This window comes from Bos javanicus, chromosome 7, assembly GCF_032452875.1.
Source record: "Bos javanicus breed banteng chromosome 7, ARS-OSU_banteng_1.0, whole genome shotgun sequence".
Taxonomy (NCBI): Eukaryota; Metazoa; Chordata; class Mammalia; order Artiodactyla; family Bovidae; genus Bos; species Bos javanicus.
Window position 1 is genome coordinate 106332300 of NC_083874.1, and position 5973 is coordinate 106338272.

Genomic DNA, 5973 nt, shown 5'->3' on the forward strand with positions numbered 1-5973 from the left:
GAACCTGAGAAAATGTCAAAGATAACAGTGCTATCACCTCTGAGAAAATCGAGCAGAGTGGGATGTGGGGGGTGGGAGGGGGGCGTAAGAGGGGGGAGCTATGTGTATTTAGAACTGATCCATGTTGTTGCACAGCAGAAACGGACGCAACAGTGTAAAGCAATCATACTCCAACTGAAAAATAAATGTAAAAAAAGAGAATGCTATCGAAAGAAGAATGAATGGATATTTTCTATACCCGATAAAAATATCTTGGCCCTCAATGTAGGCTCCAAAGTATCTTCTCAGGAGCCTCACAACGCAAGGATTACTCACATTATACCTACATTTATATAAGCAATTATTTTACACATATGTTCACAGACACACATGGAATATATATATATTGAACTATGTATGTATGTACGTATGTATATCCAACTGTTACACAGTTGGAAGCAATACCGTATTTGGATAAACAGAATATCATTAGAAGTCTATTTCCATAGGGACGACTTAATGAGTGCTCTCCATTCTGCAGCTGGCTGGCTGACTTCAAACCCAGCCACCGCAGAAATCTGGCAAGGGAGTGGCCACAGATGAGGGGTGATGGTATCGTGTATTTGTGGTGAGCTGTCTTAAAATGAAGAGCTCGTTTCTTGGTGCTGATTCATTTGGATGGCAACAGTAGTATGTGATCCAAAATACAGTGGTCTTTAAGCAACAGGAAATACCAGGGGTGAAAACTATAAGAAGGAGAAATTCTGCTTTGGCTTTAATATATCTATTACAATTTGGGCTGAATGGCTTTTTCAGAGACGGATTCTCTGAAGGCACTTAATGATCTAACTGGTTTTGTCACCAAGGTACTTTTCTGTGTACTTAATTTTATTTGTTCCAACTGCATTCAAGTCCATGGAGAAGTCTCACTCACTTGTGCAAATCTGCTAATGAGTCCAGTGGTGAGAAGTGGGGAAAATGCTGTGAGGGAACACTCTAAGGGGCTGCTCTTGCCGGGGATAATCTTGGCAACTTTTATTTCATGGAGTTGTTCTAGAATCATTTATAACCAAACTCAAGGACTAAATAAGGACATTTCAGGTCTGACTGCCTGTAAGAAGCTTTCTCATTTCTATGCTGTTAGGCATTCTAGAAGGAAAACCAACGGCAACAAAGGCAAGATCCCGCTGCTCCCTGCCCACCGCCCCCCACTTGACCACCCAAACAATACAAGGCCCTGGCTAGGACTGTAAATCTCTATACATTTTGGATAGTGTCTGCTTCTTTCCTGTTCATGTTTTACAAATGTCCTGTCTTTTGTGTTAGACAAACTTGATGTTATCAGAGTCAATATCTAGGCAGCAGTAGAATCACCATACCTTTCTTACACTGAACGATAGGCTGGCAGCAGAGGAATAGCAAGAGGCTTGTCAATTGTCAGGAATATATTAAGCTTTTCCTGAAGGTAGTAGATTTAAGAATGAAAGCAAAAATCTGTTGGGAATTTTGCTGCTATGCTGTGCATATTAGTACATGAGGGGACCGCCCTCAGAAAATGTAGGGAAACAGTGGATATCTTAGAAATCCAATAGAGAAGACACATAACTCCCATGTTTTTGACAATTAGAGCCAACCATGTAACTGTAGCAGTTTGGGGGAATCCTAGCACTTTCCAGACTGATCAATAACATTAAATGCTGCAGATAAGTCTGACAGAATGAAACTAGCAAGAACATATCAACAAACACAAAGAACCTGATCATTATCACTCCTAGGATGTAAAGAGCAACAAAATTGTAATGTATCTGAAGGTCTCACCATTAGAAAATAGGGCAGAATCTTAATTTCCTTCCCCACTTTCACAATAAGAAATCCAGTGCTCCAGGCACTGTTGCATTAAATATTGATATGGAGTCACTGTATAGTAGGTTTTCCTTCTAAGAAATCAATAAATTCTTAATGAAGAATAGGGAGACAGAGCCCGACATGAATGGATAATTCATTCAAATACAGTTGACTTTTGTCTTTAGAGTTATCCTTTTTCCATATTACATAATAAATGATTTTCTTTGGAATTTAATTTTTCTGACGGTGACACGTACATATCTAATAAAACTTCCTGGATTCTAAATGGACGTTCTTGGAAAGCTTTCACTTGGCACAAATAAAAAGCTTGCAGGGAACTGCCTTAACACCTATGTTTTATGTGGGGTCAAACAATCAGTAGTGCCCACTAAGGATTTAAAAAAAAAAAAACAAACATGGTTGGCTGCATGGCTTCTGCTCCTGATGCTTTCTGAACTCTTTGAGGCTATCAGCATTCTCTGTGCTTCTAGGGAGACGTGGAGAGAACAGAGTTCTGCAAGGAAGAGGGCGCCGAGATGTTCATCTGCCTCAGAGCTACACGGAATCACCGACATGTGCCATTGTCAAGAGTTCAGTTCCGTTCACTTTGGCTCAAAAGTTTTCCACTGAGCACTAAAGTACAAAGGTGTAATGAGAGCCAGAGCTAGGAAAGGTATAGAAGACACGATTCCAGGTACATATCATCTCCGACTTACTCAAAGCACATACACATGAGCTAAATAGTCAGGGTCGATGTGTGATGATAGTACTTGCCAAGCTACATGCAGAGATGCTAAGTGGGTGAGTTAATCTTTGAACTGAAGTGTAAAGAAAAGGACAAGGTCATCTTTGGGCTTTGCACTCACCTATGGTGTCACTGAAACATCCTCCCACCTGAGATGTGCTGTTGGAGTTTTGCATGAAGAAATCCAAAGGGGAACGCTCTTGGTAAGTTAAAAGGCTGTGTTTTCTGTAACTGAACATGTATTTTTCTGGAGATCTCAGCAGAGTACTGCTCAGAGCATGGCCAATGAGATGTTCCAGGCAACTTGCAGATAATCTCTAACCAGCTGACCCCAAACTGGAGGGTAACCCAGGCCTTATTTTGCTGTCCCCCATAGAATCCCAGGGACAGAAAAACCTGGCAAGATACAGTCCATAGGGTTGCAAAGAGTCAGACATGACTGAAGCCCATGCACACAGGCATTCCAAGATCACACCAGAATCTGGGAGCTTACATGGGTCCCAGAAATACAGGATCTAACTACTCCAGTCTGAAGATGCTGACTGTTCTCATTTACTGAGTCCATGACAGCCCTCTGATGTCTTGCGACTTTGCTGTCCTGAGACACAGTGGCATGAAGGAATCTCTGCTAAGGCTCTGAACATGGTCCCACCCCCTGGGTAGACCCTAAAGCCAAGGTGTGTGAGGTTGTGTTTTTGGTGGCGGGGTGGGGCAGGGGGGGCATCACCATAAGGAACACCCTCAGTTCTCTATGACCGTGAGCTCTAAGCCTGTCTCTGAATCTGCAGGAATCCCTCTCTCGCCAACGGCTAACTTCAAAGTCTTCAGGGAACTCAGGTTTCAAGAAAGTGCCTTGCAAGGTATCAGTCAATACAAATTTCCTTCCAAGGAAGAAGAGCGCTGAAAAGCTGGGCTGCCTTGTGGAATGGGGTAGGGAGAAACAGGTGAGGAGATCTCTCATTAAAGAATATTTCACAGTGCTTTCCTGCCACACCTGGGTATTTGGAATTTTTCTTCTAGACAATGATGCTTTAAGTGGTGAAATGAATCTTCTGAGAGCAGGGTGAAAAATGGATGGAGAATGGAGCACATTATTGGGAAACCAGTTAGAAGCATACTGCCAAAACCTAGACCTGACGTGAAAGACCCTGGACTTTAGTGGTGGCGGCGGACATGGGACGCAGGACAGACATTAGAGGTCTTTAGAGAAGGCTTTTATCACTGACTAGATACAGAAATTATATGAGAAGGAGGAGTCAAAGACAAATGTGAGCTTTCAAGTCTTAGGGAGTGGAAAATATTGACATGGAGAGATAAGGAAGGGGAAACAGGGGGCACGATGATGTGAAAGTGTTACCAAGATAGTCAGCAATGTGAGATAAGTTGAGAGGTTGAAATTCTGGAAAAGGGGTAAGGGCTAGGGAAGAAAATTTGGGGCTCACTTGAAAAAGGTGATAGTTGAAAATCTGAAGAGGAATGAGAACTCTGAAAGAGAAGGAGAGGAGACCAAGGCAAGGTGGGACCCTGGTGTTTACCGGTGTTTGGCACCGGTAGCTAGAATCCAGAACTTGTCTCATGAAAAGGAAGATGCTCTCTTCAGAGCTCTGTCCCTGAAGCCTCCGGGTCTCATCAGGGTCAATGAAAACTGCAAGTCTTAGAAAGGACAAGAAGAGTGGCCACGTCTTTTAGATTAAGCTAGAAACTAATGTTAAAAGATACTGGAAATTATCCTCAAACTAAAAATAAGTAAATTTTAAACAGTTATTGGAGTAGATTTCTAGTATTTTTGTGAGAAAAAGACTTAGTTATTTAGTGGAAAGACAAACAAGGAGTTCAGGAAAAACTAGGTGGTAAAAAAAGGACACAGGGGTTACAGACCCATTTTCTTTACGAAATCTGGCTGTGGAACTATGGTGAGAAATAGGATGAAATTATTTTCATCATACACAAAAATAAACTCTACATGGATTAAAGACAAATGTAAAGACAAAAGCAACAGCTGCTGTTGCTAAGTCGCTTCAGTCATGTCTGACTCTGTGCGACCCCATAGACGGCAGCCCACCAGGCTCCCCCGTCCCTGGGATTCTCCAGGCAAGAACACTGGAGTAGTTTGCCATTTTGCTAGACACTCTAAAACTTTTAGAGAGAAACACAGGCAGAACACTCTTTGACATAAATCACAGCAAGATCTTTTTTGACCCACCTCCAGATCAATGAAAATAAAAACAAAAATAAGCAAATGGGATCTAATTAAACTTCAAAGCATCTGCACAGCAAAGGAAACCATAAACAAAGTAAAAAGGTAACCCTCGGAATGGGAGAAATATTTGCAAACAAAGCAATTGACAAGGGATTCATCTCCAAAATATACAAAGAGCTCATGCAGCTAAAAAAAAAAAAAGAAGAAGAAGAAAGAAATCCAATCAAAAAGTAGTCAGAAGACCTAAATATACATTTCTGCAAGGAAGACATACAGATGGCTAAGAGGCACGTGAAAAAATGCTCAACATCCGCAGTTGTTAGAAAAATGCAAATCAAAACTACATTGTGGCCATCATCCAAAAATTTACAAACAATAAACTCTAGAGAGGGTCTGAAGAAAAGGGATCCCTCTTACATCTTTGGTGGGAATGTAAATTGATACAGCCACTATGAAGAACAATATGAAGGATCCTTAAAAAACTGAATATAGAACTACTGTATGATCCAGCAACCCCCCGCCTGGCCATATACCTGGAGAAGGCCATAATTTGAAAAGATATATGCACCCCAACGTTCACTGCAGCAATATATACAATAGCCAGGACATGGAAGCAATCTAAATGTCCATCAACAGAGGAATGAATAAAGAAGATGTGGTACATATACACAACGGAATATCACTCAGGCATAAAGAGGAACAAATGTGTGCCATTTGCAGAGACATGGATGGACCTAGAGAGTGTCGCACAGAGTGAAGTAAGAAAGAAACAAGTACCATATATTAACAGGTATATATAGAATCTAGAAAAATGGTACAGCTGAACCTATTTGCAAAGCATAAGTAGAGACGCAGACACAGAGAACAAATGTATGGATTGCAAAGGGGGGAAGTGGGGTGGGATGAATTGGGATTAGGGGATTAACATGTACACCCTACAATGTATAAAACAGAAGACTAATGAGAACCTACTATTCAGCACAAGCAACTCTACTCATTGCTTTGTGGTGACCTAAATGGGAAGGAAATCCAAGAAAGAAGGGATCAGTTCAGTTCAGTCACTCAGTCGTGTCTGACTCTTTGCGACCCCATGAACCACAGCACGCCAGGCCTCCCTGTCCATCACCAATGCCCGGAGTCCACCCAAACCCATGTCCATTGAGTCCGTGATGCCATCCAACCATCTCATCCTCTGTCGTCCCCT

At 41.8% G+C, this 5973-nt stretch overlaps 1 long non-coding RNA gene across 1 annotated transcript; it reads left to right on the plus strand.

The window, feature by feature from the left end:
* Positions 1-516: 516 nt before the first annotated feature.
* On the plus strand, positions 517-4097 carry LOC133252070 (uncharacterized). The gene is made up of 3 exons (XR_009737803.1): positions 517-607; positions 2316-2518; positions 3358-4097. It is a non-coding gene; the product is annotated as an uncharacterized LOC133252070 (long non-coding RNA).
* The last annotated feature ends 1876 nt before the right edge of the window (positions 4098-5973 follow it).